Source organism: Anopheles merus, chromosome 3L (genome assembly GCF_017562075.2).
Source record: "Anopheles merus strain MAF chromosome 3L, AmerM5.1, whole genome shotgun sequence".
Classification (NCBI taxonomy): Eukaryota; Metazoa; Arthropoda; class Insecta; order Diptera; family Culicidae; genus Anopheles; species Anopheles merus.
The window spans coordinates 30,775,657-30,800,307 of NC_054085.1; the positions used below are offsets into that span (position 1 = coordinate 30,775,657).

At 43.1% G+C, this 24,651-nt stretch overlaps 1 protein-coding gene across 2 annotated transcripts in view; it reads right to left on the reverse strand.

The window, feature by feature from the left end:
- Positions 1-24,651, reverse strand: part of LOC121600675 (RNA-binding protein fusilli) — a 79,564-nt gene that overhangs the window by 37,307 nt on the left and 17,606 nt on the right. The gene's annotated exons all lie outside the window — the stretch shown is intronic.

Here is a 24,651-nt window from a genome sequence, read left to right on the forward strand (position 1 = left end):
GGATGCTTGAGAAGGGATTTGGATCTATCAACGAAGTAAATAGCATTACACAACGAGTAACGCAGCTTTTTCTAATCTTAGCATGAGTATTCAGTTTTTGAGATGTCGAATCTTCGTTCTGCGCTAGCGAGCTATTTCTTACAAAGTATACTTCCATAATTCGCTTTGATTGACATCACCCACTGCACACTAAACCGTTCCCACCCGCTCCCCAATCCGGTCAGACATTAATCGCAAAAATCTCGCGATGGTAAAACTAATCGCAATTTCGCAGCCCAACAATGTCTACCGTGTTGGAATGTGGAGAAAAAAAAATACGAAGAAAAGCCCGCTGTAAAATACAATGTTTCGTAGATGTCTTGTTGATTTACAAAGTTCCAAAGTCACATAGACACAACACCGCGCACCGCAGTTGGCATACCTGAGGGTAATTGTGTAACCACTATAAAGAATGTAAATATTACGGAATGATCTTCCCCCAATGTCTCCAGCTATGCGGTGAAGAATGACGCCTAGGCAAAAGAGCGACAGGGAGAGCAGCTTTGGAATCAATCTACGTGAACACAAACGCCCGCGAAACCGTGTAAAATTGTACTGGGCTATTCAATCGATGCGCAAAGGGCGATGAAACATTTGCATTTGATTTCGTGTACGCTTGGAACGGGAAAAGTGGAAAATTCTCACGACATTGATATTGAATTTATGCCCGCACGCAATCCAATGGACAGACCCAAAGTCTTCAATGCTGGTTATTAAAATTGATAACTTATTTGTTTCTATTTTAAAACATCAGTAGTACCTCGCATTGTGTCGTGTACAGGCATTAGTTCATAAAAGCACACACAAAAACAACCCTCTACTTGAAAACGTTTATAATTTGTAAAAAAATAAATTAAAAGCTTACCGGCCGGCCTTCACCAATCGATGAACTACTACACGACGCGCTGCAATCAATTCACACCTCATTTTTTCACACGTAAATTTATATGTATATTTTGCAACGAAACTATTAGCAGCATCATGCATCATGAATAAACCATTATGTCGCGAGACGCGGTTTTATACGTGTGTCCGGACATGTTTTGTTAACACGGTTTTACAGTTTTATTGGAAAACTTTATAGCCTTCAAGGTTGCTTTAGTGCCAATTTTACGACCACCATTTCGATTGGTACGAGATGAAGGGCTCCCAGACGTTGCCGATGAATGATGAATGGCACATAATAGAGCATATTTCAATTTTACCACAAAGACTCCCATTCATTTGAGGTACATTTTACTGTACCGACCTCTGATCTGTATACACATTAGGGGCACTTCACATTAGGGTAATAGGATTAGTTTTGAGTTATAAAAACGTTACGCTAGGCTGATGTAAACGCCAATCCATCAGATGCTAGCAAACCCATCACTAATGATTAACATTTCACGCTTTGACACTTCCTACCAGCTTATCTGAAGATGATACTGACATCTCCGGCTGTCTGCGCCTGCACGTTTTTATACCTACACAGTTAATAAGAAACTTTCAAATTGCTCCTCCAAAAGATGATCTTGCAGCGTGAACACACATTACACTCGCCATCTCTTATTAGCTGTAGATGCGCGGTGGAAGATAAAGATGAAAATCAGCCACAAAACAAGTGGTAGCGCCAGATTATCTTGAGAGCTCATTCCGCGACTCTCCAGATACAAAATAGCTACACCAACAGATACACCTTGTTTACGACCTATTGTTGTGCGCAAAAAAAGCAAGCCCACTTGTAAGTTGTGTTAGAATATGTGCTGCTAGGAGACTTCCGAAATGATACCGAGTAACCACAACATGCCAAAACGTGCCAGACGAAACAAAATTTGAGATGTTGTGGAACAAACTTTCAATGTAATGTTTTGCAGGAAATCAAAAACACGCAAGCCATACATACACAAACAATGCCTTCTCGTGGTAGAACTTCATCGTTAACTTGGACACGAAAGCCTCCGAGACAAGGTCGTCGCGTCTTCTGACACACTAATCCCAACGGCGACAGAATCGTAGAACACGATGTGCTATTATGTTATTCCCCGGGAGTACGGTCGTCATTGACTGATGAGAGAGAAGTGCATCCCATTGAAGACTAAAAAAACATCTTCACCTTTTGTTTCTACGCTTTTGATGTGGATTATCTGCATTCTCTTTGCATTCGCTTACGAGGCCACAAATGATTTCCAAAGCTTTTAACAGCTGACCCCGTCGGTTGGTGAATTACTCTTTTAGTCAGTTCTAATAGCGGGTCCCGTATTACTTGACCTCCTGCGCCACTGGTGGCGCACACGCAAGCCCTTTCCGCGGGAAATGAAGCACTCCCCCCCCCCCCCCCCCCCGGTAGCGCTCGCACGTGTCCATAAAGCTCAGCACAAGATTAGCTTGGTAGAATGTTAGGGCCAGCCGCCCTATGACATCGGTTGACATCGAGTGGCATTCGCTGCGGATGTACCCTGCAGATACCGTGCACCACTGCTAAATAGTAGTTGCATTAATATTTCCCGTACTGATTGCCGCCGCTTACGGAATTTGTTGATGCTTATGCGTAGAGGAACGCATAGCTAAAGGGTTAATTATAGTTTTAATCCTTGGAGATTGATGATGTTTTAAATTGACGCTTCATTTTAACCAACCACCTTAATGAGCCTTTACTTTAATTTATACTTTCTTTATTCAGTGCTTTCTGCATATTCTATAGCAATCATTGAAGATTTACGACCTTAAAAATTCAATATTAAATTTGAATTATCGAAGAATTGGAGTGTTTATTAACATCAAAAAACGTACAAAGATGCTGTAATTGATATATTGTCGTCTAAACGATAGATCTCGATGAGACCTGATAGTTTCGCTAAACTATTATGAAATTTCGTAAGAACCACTGAATTTTCCAGTAATTTCTTTTCCATAATGAAGAAGTCTGGTAGCCGGAACATTAAAATTGATGGAGATTTTGAATGTATTCGTCTCGACGACAACATTATTTTATTCACTTGGTATTTAAAAACGTCGTGAAGGCTCATAGTTGTAGTTCATTGTTTATGAGGTTTCCAAATGTTACACCGAATTTGAGCTATTTCTCAAAAAAATAAAAGCGGAAGTTGAATTTTGTCTATTTTTTATCCTATCCTTATTACATTATACACTCTCCCCACATCTCAAGCCCAGCTTCATCCGAATTTGAGCAGCTCCGCGCGCGCACACACACTAATTATGATGAACTGACGCGCATCTTAAACACCTCCGTATGGATATTGTTAAAAAGACATTAGGGCATCCTCTTCGACTTTTGTTTTTTACTCCCCTGTCTTCATGGAGCTAACGCGAAACGGCTTCGCGCACCAGAAGTGGAACCAAACCATGCACACCTTCTTCTCCTTCTTAAAGGCGCCTCACAGAAGAGGCACCGACACACTCTAATTGACGTTTGTCCCTCCCCTACAGCTGCCGCCCTCCGTAATAAAAGTGCAACACACACACAAACGCACTTGATTATGGGGCTCCAACTCCACTGGTGGTGGTGGCTGGAAAATGAGCATCTTCATCTTTGCATTGAGAGGCTCTCGTCGCTCCCTTTTGGTTCGTCTCCGTCTCCAAAATGCCGTTAAAAGTCACGCTTCCCGCGTGCTATGATTTCCCGAACAATTAATCCCTGCTTGCTTCCTTGTCAATCGGTGTCATCTGGGCAGCAGACAAGCGTTAAGCTTCCTTATTTTCCCCCCTTTTCTCGCAGTTGCATACTACGTTATTGCATTGATTGTTATTGCGTTGTCTACAAAAAAGGAGCCATTTTTTGTTTCTTTCGTTCTCTATTTTGACACTTTAATACAACCTCTATCAGTAATTCCGATTAACGATAGGGACACCAGCAACAAAAAAATCAAACACTTTAACCTTCGGTCTTTTCCGGAGCACAGGCAAAGGCCACGCACGTGTGTGCAGCAGCCGGCGTTCCTATCGTCTCCATCTGTCTCTGATCGAAGACGATGATCACGTAATTACCAAAGGCGGAGGAGACGGTCGGTAGTATAGTAGCTTTGAGCGCCCCAATATATAATGCTCCCGATAGTTAGGATGGTAATTACCTTTTAGTGATTAGCTTGCACAGAGGAATGCCACCCCTTTGCTCCCGTTTTATGCAACATCATCTCGCACAAGAGGCAATGAGGAAAAAATGTATCTCATTGCACAAAGAAGATGGGTGTAGGCAAAAAAAAAACAAGTGCATACAGACACACAAATATCGACGCAAGAAAGTTTAATCTCAAAGCCAATCAAAATGCATATCGCGCCATTGCACAGTGGCGTCGTCGAACTGGGGTGAGTAAAGCACGCTTCCCCACAAGATTGTTCAACCGTAGGTCACTGATTAGCTTTGCCATCGCTTGTGTATCGAGCGACCACACAAAACGTGTCTTCCGGTTGTACGCGTAATCATTGCAGTTGTGTGTGTTTTTTTTTTTCTACTATTCCTTGCTAACTCTGGTTCTGTTTATATCTCGTCGTTCCAGAAACTCTATCGATCTACGACAGTGGAGAGGAGGAAACAGGCAAAAAAATCCCCAAACGCAATAAAAAAAATCACAACCCCAACACATGCACTAGCAGAGCGCGCCAAGCAAAACGGTCACTTTCCTATTAAAAATGATGAATCTTGAAAATAAACTCCCGCTCTCCTCAGTCAAAACGGCAGCGCAGTACCTGAGGGGGCACACACACTGCAATCATGATGACGACCGATGATGATCAACCAACACATTGCAGTTTTTTCCCCTATCTTATTCCTGTGTTCTGTACAGCTGAGCAACCCGTTGCATGATCGAAATAGAGAGAAAAACTTCCAACTTCAAAGATTATTATTGCATACACATACACAACCATGCATGAAAACAAAAAAAAACGACGATGACAGACAGAGGAAAAAAGTATAATCAAGAAAATAATCTACTTTTTGCCATCATTTCTTCGTTTTTGCATTAGTTTTTTTTCTCCTTGTGTGTGGTTCTGTATGCAGATTGATGCCGATGATCATAAACCGCAGTTGCACTGGTTCCATTACAAAATAGGAAGTACAGCACATCATCGTTCGGTGGGTTTTTTAATACCTTTTTGGGTTGACCTATTTTAAGATTTTTTTAAATCTGTTTTACAAATGTATGTCTATTTTTTAACACTTCAACATAGCAGCCACTGTGTCTAACCGTTTTGTTCCACACAGTTTTTCTCCCTCTTATCTGACTCCCAAAAATATGATGGCCATAGCAGAACCCCACACTATACCACACTCACACTTGTTCCACACATTTCCTCCATAACGTCTCATTAAAAAAGATTCAAGTTTGCCGTTCCTGTAACTCCTGCAAAAAAACGGCATTCTTTCTATAACGTTCCTTCTCCGCCTCCTCTTCAACTCTATCACCAGCAGCAGAGTTCGACCTTTTCTTCACCCCGACGACGGTGGTGTGACCTTGCGGCACACGGTACCTAGAACTCGCTGGCAATTTGCTCGTAATTATACATCAATCGCAAACCGGCTGAGGACACAAGATAGAACGGAGCGCTGTGTTGTTCACGATACAGCGGGCGCCGCTGCCTGCCAATTGCGCCCGGCTTAGCTGAGGTGTGATGCTGCGCACCTAATAATCTGACACCTCTTCGTCACGGGGGCAACCCTTCGGTTCATTCATTCCACCGGTGTACATTGGATCGGAAGGGTCATCTCGTAATGGGTATGTTCTCCCGATCTGTCCCCCGGCACACACTCGCAGCAGCACTCACCTTAGCAATTAGTCGAGCGACCCGTTACCGGCCAAGTACTTGGCGCCCCTGTAACGGACTGCTAACCATTTCCCAGTGGGGGGGGGGGGGAAATGGAAAGACAATTGACAATTCTTAACAGGAGTATCTTTATCCTGCTAAAGAAACGTGAAATTAACGTAGAAGAAGTGGATTGTTTGTAGCATTTTCGCCCATTTTGTTCATTAAACCTATAGAGTTCTTCATTCCCTATTCAAAAAGTTCTTGAATAAACTCTCCTTTCCATTCAAATTCTTCCTAAACCATTCCCTAAACGTCCAGCAGTGGTGTTTCGTGCCTTTGCGAGTAACCACTAACCACGCGTTGAACTCTCTTACCCGCCAACAAGAGACATGAACGGTACAAAAGCGACGAACCCCTCGGCGACTGTGCTGGAGGAGATTGGCTTTTCAAGTCGCGCCTGCACAGTCTAAATGGTCTCTTGACATCGCGAAATCGGTGACGGCAAACATTGTTCGGGGTTGTGTTGCGAGAGTGGCGAATAACGAGAGCCATCCACGCGCGAACAGATCGTGAAGAGAATCTTCTTCCCTCGGTGTTCGTCGTCCCCATGCGGTGTGTTCAAGCATGCCGAGAAGCAAAACCTTCACCTCTTAGTAGCACAGACACACGACTGTCCCACACGCGAGTCGGTATTTGTCTAATGGTCACATTAGCACACAGCATCATCTCGATTCTAAAACGCATTTGGAAGATATTTTCCGGAAGGTTCCCATCAAGAGGATGAACAGTGCTAAAGAGGTGCTGTTGTGCTACGGTCAGCAACAATCAACCCCCGACTACAATGTATCTGTAACCCATACACACATTTGCATTGCGTTGTATATGTTTTTTTTTTTTTATTCTCAACCCCAGCGGTTTGGCGGACGTCAGGTTAAATCATTATTTGTGCATCCATTAGTCGACGGGTGCAACCATCGCATGCTGCCCCCCTCATACACCGATCATGATACGCCGCGCGCGCGCGCCTCCATTCGATGCTAATGATGCGAGCATTATCAAGCCCAAATGCAACAGACACCAGAGAGAGAGAGAGAGCGCGATAGAGACAGAGTGAGGGGTGAGTCCATCTTCCGAAATACAACATAAACAAATCTTACACTTAGCATATCTCTCTCTCTCTTCAGAGCTCGTTCTAAGCGACCTCGGGATTGGGGACGGGCGAGTTGTGGCGAAGCACGCCACCCCATCGTCAGCCCTTTTTCGCGGACGCGATGACATGCGATATGTGTGCATGTGCATTCGTGCAACGAAACTAAAAAACACAACACAAGCCCCATTCTCTATCGGTAAAGTACGGCTACGGCTTGCGCTCTTCAGCGAGCAGCACAGCCCTCAACAAAAAAAAGGAGCCCCGTAGGAAAACTGTGTCGTGTGAAGATAATTGCACGTCGTACCTGCGCCGTGGCTCGCCTCCAAAGCCTGTCCTGCGTGCAGAGGAGAGAGAGACAGGCTGCACCTTACCGTCTAAGAAGAGCGCACAGGTGGTATGAGAGGCTTTTGAAGTACCTGCAGCAGTGTCTTTTTTTTTGTTTTGCACAAAGTAAATCTCCTCCAGCCGTGGAGTTTTGAAGTCTTGACCACTTGAAAAGCAACAGCAGCAGCGCCCGTCGGAGATGCTAAAAAGATGTATTTCCTCTCCTGGAGGCGTTCAGCCGTAGCGATAAAGTATTTGAGGAAGCTAACCGGGGACGAGGGAAGCCGAGGTGCTGCAACACACACAGACACACGCACAAAAAACCCTGAAGTACTCGCACAACAAACAAATAAACCAGAAATACTGGAACTACGGCGCACTAAGCAACGCCAAGCTGTCTTAAGACGAAGACAAAAGGGCAAAGAACGTGGAGCAAGTATAGTGAATTGATCTTCTGTTGGTCCTGTCACGATTTAAGACTCTTCGTCCTATAATTTTCAATTTTTTCTGTATTTTTACTCCATAAACCATCATCTAACATCATATAAATAAAGCATATGTAACGTTTTAGGCTTTTCAATTTTAATCCCAAAGATTAAGATCATTTAAGTCATAGAATATCCAAATTAGCACAATAAAGGTAACGACTGTAAAATTTGAAAAGCGTCATACTTCATTGCTTGAATCATACAAGCAATAATATGATTTAATTGTTGCACTTTGCCAGATACCATAAGGGCAGTAGCACTCTTAATTGCAACCACGTCCGTACACGTTCAATCAGCAGTTCAAATGATCTCGATCAGCTCGAAACGAAATAATCATTGCCCTCTCCTACCCTATTCTCGTCCTCCTTTGCGACAATCAAATACATCCATTTTCAGGCGAAACCATACCAAACAACCTAAGAACCAGCTACACTTGCAGGCTCGTGTCGATGACAGTTCCAGCATCGTGCGCGACACAGCACTCTCCTCCCACTCTGACGTCCGTTGAACACACATGCAGTCGGTTATATGGTTGAGATTTCAAATTGCAGGTTGAAACTACGACCCGCTTCCGGTACGTCATTATCACCGGTTGCAAGCACACACACGCACACGACATTCATCCAAAGTTATGATTATATCTTATCCCCGGCGCATACAGGAACTCATCGAAATCTTTTAATAGTGCGCTCTCATGTGCCTCATGCGAAGTAGTTACGGGCTAAGAATATTATCTACTAATTACACAACATTTACAAGAATCTCGTCGTAAAGCTCGCATTCGCTGGAATCGTTTTGCTGTTTCGCGGTGGTACCCCGCTAAGAGGGAATCCCCCCTACGGGAAATAAACATTCATACAGCAATAACAACTGCACACAACAGCGGGGCTACCACTCTGCTCAGCTCTTCGCGCAAGGCCAACATTGTCGGTAGTAAGCGTAAGGCCAATTGGCTGTCGATTAAAATCATTTTCATATTTGGCCGCTTTATGGCTCAATTCCGCACTGGCGTTTTTTCGATTCGTCGTTCCTCTGATGCAATCCGAAGCTCCTCTCTCGTTCACACTCGTTCGCGTTGCTTTCACTGCGGGCTGAGCTCGCATAGTACGCGGACGAGCGTGGAAAGTTGCAGCAGCAAATTGCGATGAAAAGAAGTATGCTGCTGCTGCTACTGCTGCTGGCAGGCCACATCTACTTGCCGCGATGCATACACACCGAAGCTGCAGCAGCAATATGCTTTCTTATCGACAACCCTCTGGGTGATGTGTGCGTCCGTGCGTGTGTATATGTATGCCCCAAGAGGCACAATAGTGATGCAATCAAACATCAACAAAATTGGCTGCGCTGCTGTGTGTACATCTTTTATTGTAAGATGCGTTTTTTTACACCAAATGAGCAATTTGCACATTTGAATATTGAAGAAAATGTTTTCAAATCGCTTACACAGACTTTTAACAGTGTCAAAAAGTTGAAGTAATGAAGGGCATATAATCTAACAAGATTGAGGCCCTTCACGATTCTAGTCAGTTTTTTGTATGGAGTTTGACAGTTGGAGGCTGAAATCATGTAAACACTCCATACAAAACCACACAAAAAACTAGTATTTGGTTCGAGTACCTGCTCGAAAAATGGCAAAACAAGGTGGTGTTTACATTTATCCCAAGGTGCATTAAAGAGATGGAATCCAGAACCAAATTTGAATAACACTTTTTGACAAAATGGGTGAAAACTTTCGTTCAAACAAGCTTTCTGGAGGCTTGATGAATATACAAAACACTCTTAAAATCTTCCTTCAGAAACAGAAAGGATAAAAATCAGTCTTCTGAATTCATACACCTTGGGATAAGCCCACCTGTACATTATACCCACTTTGATAGCTGCTCGAAAACTGCAATACAATCCAAACAGCTGACAGGTTGAAATTTCAGCCTACCAACTTAAAACGGAAAGGACCCCATTGTCTGAAAAGTTATTAATTTTGATTTGTCTTTAAAGATTGTAAAATTTGAGGTTAATTGATAAGCGGAAAGTCGCAATAATGGATAATAATACCAATATTTGACAGTAATTTCTGATACAAGTCATGTAAACTGTTGAAATGGCTTAATGATTTAAATGATTTAATTTAAACACCTAAGGGTCCATTTAATGATTGAGAGAATGTGATCCATCAGGCTAGTTTTTTTTGTCGTAACTAGCAAAAAACGGATAAAAAGCATAGAGCAGTAGATACGAAATCGAAGGATTATTACACTTCAATTATTTGAAACCATTTCTACTGCTGATATATCTTTCAATTTAAATATTTGTTGTAAACAATAAATAATCACCAACTATGAGCAAAACAAATCAACTTTTGCTAGATCATATAATAAATTGAAACTTTTTTTGCATGTCTTCTCAATAATCAACACTCGCCCGTTTTCTATTTCCAGCCAATAAGCTAAAATTTCAGCCTATTAGTGGAACAACAAACATCATTCGGATTTCTATCAATTAGACAGTTACGATCGGGCCATATTGGATTTATTGAGCTTATTTGCAAGATTTTGTGTATTGTTTAGTATGGGGTGTTTGACCATTATTTCAGCCCCCAGGTGTCAGACTCCATAGAAAACAGCTGGCTAGTATCGTGAAAGCGCCCACTGATGGAAAACGCGGTTGAGATGACCCTTTTTTTTTAAAGCTAAATCTTCGCTCCGGAAACAGTAAATGTACAACGGATTCGTACTGATAAAGTGCATAGAAATGGATATCTCTAATCAATATTTCATATTACACCTCTTGAGCATAATATTAAAGTTATGCATCGCTAATTTTGTATCCCTCTTATAAGCTTCATGGTATGGTCCTTTTCCCTCATGGTCGTACTTTTTGCTTCTTGTGTCTGATTTACCTTTTGTTAGGCGCATTACCATGCACCTGAACGATGGCTGCTGCAACGGATCAATCAATGTGTGTGTGTGTGCACTATTGGATATCTTACAAAACTCCACCACCATCCTCTCGATTACCTTCCGCCAGAGGTTCGCCGTCCACACACATCACACACCACAACAAAACACTCTCTCTTCTCAGCTGTGGTGGCGGCTCGTGCACACCAGCAGTTACGCAAACCGCATCAAACAGAGATGTTACGGATAATCTGCACACCGCTTTTCCCTCCTTGAAGCGGTACTCGCCCTCGCCCCCCCCCCCCCTGCTCGATCTGCACACACGTGTGGTTTCGAGAAATAAACGATTTACCACTCAAACACAGCAGCCACCACCCCGGGGGTTGAGTAGAAAAAAAAAACGGACACAAACTAGGATACGAAATTATGTTGCAGTGCAGCAGCTTGATGCCGATGACAGATCGCTCGCTGGCAGGAGGGAAATATGAAGCGTGCAGGCAAACGAAAATGAAATTAGTGCTAGTAGCGCGAGCGCGTTCGTTCCGTCCTTGGCACGTGGCATCGGCCCTTGAAGGTGGCTCGCCCCCCAAGGGAAGTAGTTCATAAGCAGAAACAGAGACCACGATAGTTTGTGTGCGTTTCTTTAATTGTTTCTTGTCCTCGATAAGCTACATTATTCCGCCGAAGATGTCTTCTGGTAGTGTAACGCCGTCCCACCATTTGTGCCATCCGCAGCAGCAAAGAAAATGACCCAAACACAAGCAGAGACCGAGAGCGCTACCGGTTCAATGTGCGCTGCCACGCTGCAGCAATTTTCCCATTATCGCTAATTTAGCTTTCCATAACCAAACGCACACACACACCAAGGAAAGGCTCCGGCGCACAGCCGGTTTCTGGTGCCAGAGTGCCAGAGGCGTCAAACATTAGTGGGCTATCAAATGGGCGCAAATTTAGTGCCTACCCCGGGAGCAAAAAATGTGGCGCTACCTACTTCGTTCGCAACTCGCTGCGCCATCCTACGAGAGCCAGGGGCGATGTGCACCAGCATAATAGAGTCCTCCGAACCGTTTACGAACCATGCAATCTCCATTTAAAATGGATTATTAAATCATTCCCGTAACTGAGCCAGACCGCTGCCACCGCGCTCTCTCTCTCTCTCTCTGTCTGTGTATTGACAGCCTCGAGGAAGAACTCAAAGACAGCTTTAAATCTTCCCCAATAGAGAACAGGCCTGTGGCAGCAACAGCTCTGTACCTATTAAGATGATAAATTGGTACCTGTGCGGTCTTTGGGCAGGTATTATTTACTTTATCAACATTATCGTCTTTCCAGCCTCCGGATGGTGTAGGACACAAAACCTCTCGGTTCAAACAATTGTGGCCCGTCGAATGGACGATGATTGGGCGCTTTGATTCGGGGGGCCAATCGGGTGCTACACCATTGTTGTGTGCGCCCTGGGTGCACACCAAAAAGGCTACCATTTTTAATCCTTTACACGCGTCGAGAGAGGGATGGGTGGCACAACGACGGGGACCTTCTCCTCCCAAACACCAGTAACAAATGCAACGCGACGAAAATGCCATTCGTGGTGAATGGTACACACACGAGAGAAGCAACAAAATAGGCAAATTAACCATTTTTTCATCATTTACTCCGGTTTGTGGGCACGTTGGAAAGCTGTGTGTGTGTGTTTCTATTTGTTTTGTGATTGAAGAAACTGGATGTGGTGGCGGCGGCACAGAATTAAAAAGTGATTGTAAGCGAACGGTAGCACGCAGCGTGGTGTTATTATTCATCGTGTCAACCTTCTTTGTATGCCGCACGGTCGTTTCTTGCCGACAATGGAAAATTGTTGTCAAATAGATGAAAAATTACGGCAATGAAAAATAGAAAACATGTCCTAGGATCTAAAGCTCTATTACGACATTACGATTACGATTAACAATCTTTAAGGCCAGATGGAGAATTGAATAATTTGGAGTGAATTCATAATCATGATTTGACAATAAATTTAAATCAGACTAGTTTAGGCGCATATAAAAGACAATTGAAACCTTGAAGCTTTGAGGCAAGAACTAGTTTCTATCGAGAACGCAACTTAAACCAATATGCTTCTAGTGAGGCCATCCTTGTGTCCAGCGATGCAGACTCTAACGCAAGATTATGCCATTGCAGGGTTCTCCGAGTCAATTTCCAATGTCAACAACATATTTCATTGTTTGCGAGATGTTTTTTCAGCAGCTGTCAAATATTGCATTTACATCACAATGTAAGCTCTTCCACATAATTTTCAACACGTACCAAGCTGGATTGAGTTTGACAGCTCTTTGTGAAGTGTTGAAAATCATGTGTAAGAAGTAACATTTTTATCTGATGTCAATACATTGTGTGACAGCTGTTGAAAAACATCTTGGAGGTGATGAATAATGATGTGCCCGTTCGGAAGTGACTTGGAAACCCCTGTATGTATGTATTAATGTAAAATAGATAGGTTTGCTTTTAAGTAAGTATTTAAGATTGTTCCAAAAAACAATGTGACTCAGTTTGTTAAATGTAATATAAAATAGGGAGCAAATATAGACAGAACATAAGCACATTAATAATTTTCTGCTGTTAAAACTAGTTACAAAATTGCGTTATTCAGTCGCACTTCAGGTCAGTCACCCTTCAACTTTGGTATTCAATATGACATATAATAGGGACTAGAATGTTTGAATATTTGTTAGAATATTTGATATGATATTTGTTATTTTCAAAATCATTCAACATTAACTGTTATTAATTATTTTATAAAACTCTTTTCAACAAACAATTATGAGTTGAGTCGCACTACTTTCTACCTCCTTCGCCATAATCAAACAAACAAAGTGCGAATGGATAGAAAATAATAGCAAAACAAAAGTAGATGATTTAACCCAACTCATAACATCCACGTCCAAGTACACATACAAACACACACAACACTCTTACTGCACTGTGGGCAATTTGTAGCCATTTCGGAGGCACCTTGCGGAAATTGAACATCTTGCAGTCATCCGGATCTATTTCCATCCTCTTATCGCGCGTTCGGCTGCGCAGCGGTAGAAAAAGACAAACCCCCCGGTCGCTAGCACGGTTCGCTTATGTCACACAACATCACACCGGTGGATTGATGCAAAGGGATCTCCTCTAGAGTAGCATCAACGACGGCTCACACAGCAAGAAAAAAGCCAATTTCTACGCCCCACTAGCTCCCCAATAATGCGCCAATTAATCCAAAACGAACGAAAAGTAACGAGATGAAATCGAATCGCCATTGCGTTCGTAATCTCGCATTCGATGGAAAGGAAGCAAACAAAAAAACAGGAGGTAAGCGGAATCGGAAAATTGCATCCATACCGGAGGAAGATAGGCAAATTTGAAGAAAATGCCCGCCGAACAAGAAGATGAAAATAATCGCCATCTTTTCCTGTCATGTAAAGGAGCCAAAAACACGGCAAAACCAACCCATTTAAGACTTCCACCTTGATTCAACAAACACTTGCCTCCTTCGCTTTTTTTCTTATAAAACTGTGCCAAAAATCACACACACACAAACCAAAACAAGATTACACAACAGAACAGGGGAACAGCTAACCATCTGAAGTGAAATAACCCAAAAGGGAAGGAAGCAGAAAACTTTTCATCGATTTTTCAGTCGATTTTTCCATGAAATTTCAATTTCTTCTCCAGCAAACCCCCACGCCCTGTACACACGGCTGTAACACCCTCCTCCTCTTCCGTCGCAAAGCCAGCAACATCACACCCCTGCTTGGTCGAGCGGTCGTGTTAGATGGTCAGTGGGAGGGCAGGGTAGCGATTATACACTTTGTGTTTTCCTTTTTGGACGCCAACCTTGCGCGCATTCGCTACTAACTGCATCGGAAAGCTGCCACTCACCTAACGCCCTGGCGTTGTTGTTGGTATAAGAGGTTATCTCTGTGTATGTGTGTGTGAGTTGAGTGTTTGTACACGGTTGCAATTATGAGTCGAATATGATACGGTTTGAATTTTTCGACCGAACGCACGGTACACGGACCGAGCTGCCGGTGCTGTGCTGCGGGAGGGAAAAATTGCATCAACCGTGAAATCGCCACACCGAAGCAAATACGAATTTCCCTTCCCTTCGTGCGCACACACACAGTGCTGTGTCGATCGATTTCAACTAGGTCCGCCGCAACAGTGTAATATAGAAACACCTGCACACACAAAGCGTGTGCCACACACCCAACCCTTATAGCACTAAATGTGGGCAGTAACACACACCCCACACCACAGACATTTCGGTAATCGATGGTGGCAATTCATTAAACATGCAATGGCGGCTAAAAGCCCCCAAACACAAAACTGATTTCCGTTCAAAATTGAAGTGGAAAATCGATGCACGTTTTCGGTGGTTTTGTTTTAATTCGAAGGGATTATGATTTTCTCTTCCAAAAGGGTTTTTTAATGCTTTCATAACATTCGAACCAAATAATAGGGGGAGGGAAATGTGTATCAAACTGTCTCTCAGCACAAGTTGGGATTCGAAACAAATGCAAACTCGTTCCCACTAGAGCTCGCAAAAACACCAATCAATGATTTCGCACACATCCTCAAACAGCAACACAACCAATTGGCACGCTGCCAAGTACAAAATAAATTGCTAGTTGTGTTCAGCAGACAACCATCCATTACCAACCATCCACCATCCCGCAATCACTAGCGTATACGCACATGCGCTGACGGCGCTTCCCGCGCACTTGCACAGTTGATGCGATAAATCAGCGCAACGCAAATGCGCGCGCATCTGCATTCACAAACTGGTGTGGAATAATTCGAGGTCTAAGGTCACACACGGTGCTAACCTTCCAGCGCTAGATTAGAGATGCATATACCCCAGCAGTCCACACTGTGCGGTGTGGTTCTTGCCCATCCACTACATGGCCGAGAAGGTACTAACGAGGGCCTGGACTTCTGATCTTGCTATTCTTGCCTGTCAAACCTCATTCAATTGTTTCTAAATTATTGAAGAATTCGAATGAAAATGATGCTTTGTCTTTAAATCATCAACAACACAGTGAAGAAAATGTGTTTAATATTTCTAAAAATTGCTTTCAAAGCCTCAACAAAAACGGTAAGAACAAATGACCAGCTACAGGTAGTACTGCGCGCGCACTTTTTATCGACCCAGTAGCTTTTCGCAACGGCAAACAGGTTCAACTCGGTGGGTTCGTGCACACGCGATCGTTCAAATCACCCAAATCCCTTCCCGCGCGCTTGCCGCGCGTTGCATCCTCTAGCGGTGCCGTCAAGTGCACAAACGGTCGTGTCTAGAAATGACGGAGAGCGCCATTTGAAGAAAGAAGAAAACAACAACACATCAACCGACACAAAAGAGAGAAAGAGAGCAAAAGAGAGCAATAGAACAACTCAGAGCGCATTCAGAACGTCCCGTCATGCGCATGAGAAGTTCTGAGATGGTTTCGGGTTGCGTTGCGTTCGCTTTCACTGATTGATGCTGTGTCTAAGTGTGCGCGCATGTGTGTCTGTAGGGGTATAAGTGGGCGCGTGGTGGTGGATGGGAACATTTGTTGTTATTACTCTCCCACCCCACCCCGCTCACGGCGGGAGTAAATTGACGGATTAAACATGATTTGTGCTGCCTGATTGGACGAGCAGGCGCAACACGTAATATGATCGGTTGGCGGCCGGCACTATCACCATTGGCCCACAGCGCAAATGAATCAGGCAGCTAGTGCAACTGGATTTGTCGGAAACAGTGCTTATGTGTTTGTGTGTGCTTGCTGTAACACAGCAGTTGCACAGTTGCATTATCTCCGTTGGACAAAATGTTTAACCCATTATTTGCTAAATATACACGAATCGCAAAGTGCTCTTTCGTTGTGCTCAAAGTGGAAACTTTAAGCTCGAGAGGGCCTCTCAAAATAAACTCAAATCAGTGAGATAATAACTGTAAATTGCTAAATATTTTCTACCTCCCCAAATATAAACGAATGCCAGAAGGAGCAAATATTACCTTAAAAATTAAATCAGAATTTAATTCCATTTTCATGTCTGGCTTATTTTTATGATTAAAATTTTAGAGCAAAGAGCTTAATCCACTCACTAGCCTTCTTTAATTCAACGGGAATTACTCTCTTCTCTTGCAATTTACCATATTGTTTAATCAAATTAACTCATACATGTAATCAATTAAAAAAATCGTACAACAATGACATCATTCATTCGTTGTTGTAAATATATTTGAAGGTTATGTTACGGTCAGTGATTCTTCGCTACAGATCAATGCTCAAAAGTGGTTTTGTATCTTTAAAGCGGTAAAACACGAAGCAGGATCGCAGAATTTCCTAATTAACATTCCTCAAGCTTGCCGGAATTTTCCGGCAATATATTTAACATATATTTAACAAAACTTCAAGCAAAATAAATGAAAAATATTTATTCTAATTGGACAAAAAGATAAAAGTACTTAACAGAAACCACTTAAGAAGTATGAGTCAACACCAGGTATCCTTGATTCATATGTCGGCAATAATTTGAAATCGCATAAATCAACTACCCGCACACAGCTTATCACTCGGAATATTAAAATAAAATTGAAAAAAACCTCTTAACTACCTAGTTTAATATATTTGTCTATTCTGCTTTTTAGACACACCAATTAAATAGAGCGAATAAAAATTGAGGATAGCTAAGGCTACCAAAACAAACAAATTCGTAATGCAGAGCCAAATTCCTTCCACCAAAATTACGACAGTAAGTTACGCCGTCAGATAGCGCGTCGGCCAACCGAACCCCTTCCTACGATCAAATTCCATTCGTTGTTTTGATCCACTTTGATTTACAACGCAACTTACGAGTGTATTGCTCATCTCGCCCTACTGCGAGCACGCAAAACTTCCCGGAAGCAGGAAAGAAATAGTATCCGACGGCGGTAAGGTATGAAAAACAACCCACCCACCCCGATAGCCTCAATGGAGAAGACAGCAGAAGCAATGCTAAAGGCGGAAATACCGACACTGTGGAGGGCTGTGTCGTCGGATGGTGCTGCAGCAATACGGTAACGCAGGTGGGTTGCACGGGTTAAACACGAAAGGGAAGCAGCAAATTGGCAGCATGAATGCAACATTAGCAAACGTCCTCGGCAGGAATGCATCCACTACGGCTCCGTGTCGGCGACGGCATTGGCACCGGTCTCTCCAATTTCACTTTCAACGGCAGATCGGATTTCAGCTACAGCATAGCGAGTACGATAAGCTAACGTGTAACATTCCGCCCCTGGACGATTTGAAATTCCAATCATTCCTAACCATTCTTCACAAATGCATCGCAGGTTCTACCCTCGCGTGTTCTCACACACTCCACACCACACCAACAGCTCTCCTCACGCCTCTGCAGCGTTTATTTGGCTACTTATCCTGGTCACGGCACCACGGCGCAATTAACACCGCTAATATACTACTACTTCAGCGCACCTGGCCCCTAAGCACAGTTGCACAAATGATTTTAAAAAGAACAACAACAACAAAAACGCACTCCAACGCTTTCAGTGCATTGCTAATTGTGCTTATCGCCCTTCGGTATCCCCCTCGACCCCTTCTCTCCGGTTCGTTATCAAGCAAAAACGAAACCCTAGCCCTTAGTAGTTTTAACTGTGGGGAAGCCCCTCCCCCTACTTCCCCTTCTTTGCATACACACGGTGGCAATGTTGCATTAAATGATGGTCATGATGGCCCTCTTTCCTCGTTCTCACGCGCAGCGTCGTTACGTTCGCGATTTTCTGTACAAACCTTGCGCGCCCAAACTGGGGAGCCACCAACCATCATCCCCAATACATACACGCCAATACCGCATATTACACAGTTGTGTGATTTTTTTTTCATCCTCATACCATTAGGGGCGAACACACACGATGGAATCGATACCCATACTTGAATGTGTGTGTGTTTTTTTTTTGCCGTGGCGTTACTTCCTCAGCTCGAAAAGTAAACTTTAAGGTCCGGCAAATAAGTACCACCTCGCTCAAGAGCGCACTCAAGCTTAAAGTTGAATTTTTAGAACCGAATGCCACGGCATGGAAACGAAGACACGCTAGAACCTTGCGACAGAGGGCTTGCCGGGAAGGGAACGTTGCTTATCCAATAAATTCTTGCGTTGCCCTTCAGCACAAACAAACGTGAACCCGTATATACATACAGGGTAAACATCTCTAAAGTCTCAAAATAATAAACTCAAACGGTACTTTAAAGTATTTTTAAAACAGAAAAAACCCCATTTGAGCTTCTTTCTTTGCCCATGACCCCATCGCGATTAACGATCGGATGGCTGAGCGACATTATTGGCGACGTATTTATAAATAAAAGTGATGCAACTCGTCCTCCGCGTCCGTTCGGACCCGCGCAGCGAAAGTGATTTTACCCGCAACAATGGCGGCATTAATTGCTGAAAATTGAATTCAATCATTAGCGGGGGGGAGAAGATTCAATTTTCCACACGTCCCTTCCCCCCCAAAATTTGAGCAAACCGAGGCGGGTCCACCGGTTGCCTTTGCAATTAGACCTATCTTTCTGCTCTTTGCTAAAACGATAATTGCAGTAGCTGCTAGAGTAGCATGTGGGGCAACATTCTACTCCTTCTCTTTCGTGTTCGTGTAAGGAGACGACCGCCTGTGGCGTTTGTTTGTTTCTTTTTGTCTTTTTTTGTGTTCTTTTTACTAAAGCTTTAATCAATTCGATTCTACCACAAGCGCCGATGATGGCGTTAGTTAATTAACAATCTTTGGTGTGTTGCAGGCTGCAGATTTGCGTTTTTTTTTATTTTCTGTTTAGATTTGACTGAATTGTTAATTCCAACGATTATTCAAATCATTAATAAATAAAAAATACTTTAAAAACTCAATTTAAATAAATATAAAATTGACAAAAATAGGCAAAATATACAAAGCGAATGAAAAATTAAATGTTTCAATTTCAAGAGAGCAGGATATCAATAAAAAAAGAGAAGCTTAAGAGAAGAAAATGAGAAATAACTAATGGTACAGGAAACAAGGAGCACAGATCAAATAATATTAACCACAAAACCAAACACGGAAACACCGTTCTTTGTCGTAAGGTAATCGTTGTAATGAATGAAATAATACATCTAATTTTACATAAATCAATTTGAAGAATAATCTAAAACCCTCCACAAAAAAAACCCCTTCCAAATTGTCGTCACAACCCCCAGAAGCCAACCCGCCAAAACAAACCGTCCATACCCGCTCTGGATCTTCGCATCACCTTCATCAACGTCATACTCCGCCGGCGTATGGTAATGAAGCAGTGCCGGCGTGTGGCCGTAATTTCGGCGCGTATACCACTCCGTGGATAATTTTGCATCATTTACGGTTTGGCGTCAACAAAAACCGCAACCAATGACGCGACCGAACCTCAACCTCCATGACCAGGCGGCGGTGCAGGTGACCGAATATGCCCGAAAAAAAAACACCCGTCCCCTTTAATGCCATCCAGAACACGTCGGAGGAGGCCGCGCCAGGGATTAATCGCACTTTAATGAAGTGTCCTTGCCAGTGTGCGCTATTTGCGGGGATGACTTCATTTACCTTCCTTGCGGTGGGGTAGCATTAGGATTTATTTTTTTCGTTCTCATTTGTCTACACACACCAACCACCTTTCTGTCTCATAATAATGCACTCTGCAAGGGGACAGTGCTGTGGCCGCGTCACCCGAGCAGATCGGGTACCTGTCCCGCTGCCTGATGCGTCCAGACACATTTAAATGAGCGACACTAATGTCCGGAACGGGCTGTAAATCGTTTTTATGGCCGCGTTCGTCAGGTGTGTGCGCCTCCGTCTGGTGACGCCAAAGGCAACGACGGTTAATGAAAACGACGCTGCAAAACTTTGTTTTCCATTCAGCATGATTAGCATCTTTTTTTTTTTTGGAAGCGGCCGGGCAGCGAAGGAAGGGGTGCCTACAAATCAGCCGAAGAAAATTGCAAGTTTTCCAAGGTACGGGGAGCTCTTAATCTAGAAGTGTCCAAAGCCGCAATACATAAACAAATACAAGGTCACTTTGAAGAGGACAAAGCAGGCAAGCTGGAAGAGAAATGAAAGAGAGAGAGCGCATGCAGTTTCTTTCGCGATGGAAAAGTGTAAAGTCACCGGATGTCTGTTTTATCGGTTCAACCGAAAAACAAAACAAAAACGTGAGGCAGTATCAAAATTTAATTTCAGGAAAAATTAATTAACCATCCTTGGGTTTCCCCCCCCCCCCCCCCACATTTTCTCTCATCCATACGTCCTCTAATTCCCAGCGTTGTTTTTTTTTGTCATAACCTGTCAATCATTTGCTGTGCCTGATTAAACAGCAAAACGATTTATTAACAGCCACCAAAAATCAATTTCCGTTCAATCTGCTACCAGACGAAGAGGGAGTCCAAATATAAGACGCAATACAATAAAACCTCACATCACACACATTGTTGAGGTTGAAATCAACGTCGATGAAATTAGAAACTTTATGCAAAGAAATTCCACAACAAAGATACGCACACATCAGAAACCATCATCAGACCCGGGAAGTCTCCCATGTCCTAGAATACTCCTCTAGAGGAGAAGTCTATGGTTTCGGTTCATCTTCCGCACGAAATAGGGTCAAGTGTTCAGCATAAATCGAAGCGGCCGTTCGATCTTTCGCAAATCCTAGACAAGGAGTGCTCTACTGGGTAAATACTGGGCGAAAGTGCACACACACAGAGCTAGAGCTGCATCAACCTGTTGACATCAATACGGCTTTCCATGACTTCCGATTTCACCACCGACATCGGATCTGGGATGGAGCTGGGAAAGTGCAACCTGAAGCTTGCCCAAGCTTGGCAGGTAATCGCACAGAGGAAGGCACACAACAGCATCATCTCAGGAATGTTGGAGCTTCTTCCTCATCTGCATCTGTGTGAAATTGTATTCTTCTCGGGGGCTCCATCACATGGACAATACTTTATTTCTTATGTCTGTTCGATGAAGTTGTGCTCTGACCATTCCATACATTGTGTCAGAGTATCTTCTTGCCTGAAATGTAAGATTCAGGCTTGCAGAGTTCGTAATTACCCAAGCTTGTGCTACTTCTTATTCGCTTTAAGCGAGAGATGCACGACCACAAATATAGGAGAGCACAGCAGTGCCTTCATGTATGCTACAATACCAATGGCTATCATTATCCATCCACTGCCGTTACCTCCGCACAGACACTGGCGTTCGTTACTTTACACCTGAAGATCACCCGAACATTACAAAAAGAGCCTTCCCCATACTAGATGATGGTAGCAAAACCCATCCGAAAGATTGATTACCGGGAGCTGGAGCGTTTTAGACTAGCATTGGGGATACGCCATCTATTCCACAATGACTTGGAATTAGCGGTTAGCAGTTACGGAGCTTGCGGAGTTGTGGTTTGCGCTTCACAAAACACTGTGCACTGTTGTACTGTTGTTGCCTGCCGAGATAAGCATTAAGGGGTTCTCGCGGGTTCCTATGACACGTCTAGAGGCTTTTTGCTAGCCGCTCCCCGGAACTCCTATTTCCGGAGGACACACATAGATAATTCTACGACACTGCATACTGCCAGAAGGTACAGAACCTGTTCTACACATACCCGACGACGCACTCCGTGTTCTAAGCACGGAACACCCAACCAACCCATGCCGCTAGTTAATGTGCAAACTTTCGCAACTAATTGGTGTCTTTATGCTTTCGGGCGTCTTCTCTAGCGCTAGCAAACATAAAGTGTGCGCCTTAAGAGTTCGTCGACAGCGCACCGGTTTGGAGGCTTGGCTGCGGAACCAGCAGAACAGAGTCAGTCCAGCAATTAGCTTCAAATAGTTGTCTAGCTTTTTTTTTTGTTTCGTTCCGGATTAAACAAACCTCTCGCACACATCCTTCCGAGTGAAATCCATTACACTGCTATGTGTGCTTTATTTTCAGCTCCAAATGTATTGCCTCCATCAGGCGAAAAGATAGCCAAAAGCCTACGCCACGTGAGCTAAATACTTAAACACAAGAGTCACCTAATGAGCCGGGATGCTTTGAAATGTAACCATTTCCAGTGCTTTGCATTGTTAAAAAGAAAGCCATTATAAATATTCAATATCTATATTCTAATCGCAGACACACTAGACTGCAAAAGAGGGTGAGGGGTCAGAGACACACACGCCAATAGTAGCAACAGTAATCGGTGTAGAGAGGTAAGTAGGTAAGTTTGCTAATGATTTACTCATTTGCTTTGCTTTCTTTACGTTTAAAAAGAGGCCTTAGAAAGCAGTGATAAGGGATTTTCATGACAAATTGTAGCACGACACACGGTTACGCCCGTGGAGCTAATTTAAAGCTCTACCTTCTTATCATTTTTCTACGGAACAAATTTATTTCATGAAAATTAAAAAAAAAAACCCTGATACTGTTCAAAGTAAATTTAGACAGCTGCAATGACATCTGCAGTTCGTTTTTGTAAAGCTTTAATTAGATCTTTAAGTCTGTACGTCATTTTGCTGCTGCTGCATCTCGGAAAGATGCATCGGAATGATGCTTTAAAAGTTAAAATAATAAGCATTTCCAAATGAAATGCACACCTTTCCGTGCAACGCACATCAACCTGTCGTGTCAGAGTTTATTATGAAAATCTACAAAATTATGGACGAAATGCACGCAAGCTGTCAGCTATGCTTGCTCTTTCTCTCTCTCCGATGCGCATACATTCAAGAGAGAAGTAATAAACACACCAAAACCCACCGACCCCACTAGCTGAAAGATGAAAATAGTATCAGGAAATATGCACACGATAAGATAAACCCCTGTGGGGAGAGAAGCAACGATGAAGGAGGAAACAAACGACCAAAGCACTCGAAAAGCACATCTTACAACCAGTGACTTGCGGCAGCGCTTATCAACCCATTCCCATCATCCGACACAAGCAGCAGCCGAAATCGTTTCATCATCCGTTATTCAACGCGTACACATATATTGTTGAGTGTCGAGAGCGAGGAGTTTTCGGAGCGGAGTTCAACTAACGCTAAACGGGCGCCGCCAGCTTGACTGGCAGCGTCGGCAAACTGGTCAAAACTGTACACCCAACATGGGGGTCATGAGCGATTTAGATGATGTACTTCCTCCTCCTCAAGGTGTGCACTCTTAATCGCACATGTGTGTGGAGGGGAACACACACATCACAGGGCTGGAGAAAATGGCAAGGATTTACCGTTTCTTAAATGAAATTTTATCACGCAGTTCAAGTGATGTTTTTGGCGGTAGTTAAAGCTGAACCCAAATTGGATGAGCGCAGCAGGGCAGGAGAGATTCGCGAAACTACGCCACGGATACGAAACCATTATCGCCCAATCATAGCTTCCCTCCGGCGCTTCAGTGGCGCACACGTCTGAGAGGCGGCGGATGAAATATGATCGAAAAATGTCGATTTACTCGCTCGCGGAAGTGGAAAGAGCATGGAGCGATTATTATCAAAACTAGCTTGACGAACGAAGCGGTGTAGTTAAACTCTAGTACTACTACTTATATTGATTAATGATATAAATGCAAATATCTATTTTAATAGTTTTGCAGTCGGAAAAATATTATTCTTTTAATTTTTACTCATAATTTGGTGAATTATTTTAATCATTTTAACAAAGAATGATTTTTTAAGGAAGATAATTCAAACCCTTTTAATATCTGTACCAACAAATGTTGATTTTTAAAGAAATATTGTTATTTTGGAATGAAAGTTTACTGTTCCAACCATTAAAAACAAAACATGAGAATCATTGTTTCATCATAAGACAAAAAATAATTATTTTAGCGTCATAGTTGATCAATAGCTGGAGCCGGCTTGTAGAGTTTCCAGAAGAGAGTTAAAATTAACTGAAGTAAGTAGTTTTCAGTCAAAGAAATCTATACAATTGAAATGATGCAGAGATTCAGCAAAACCGAAACTACGTCAAG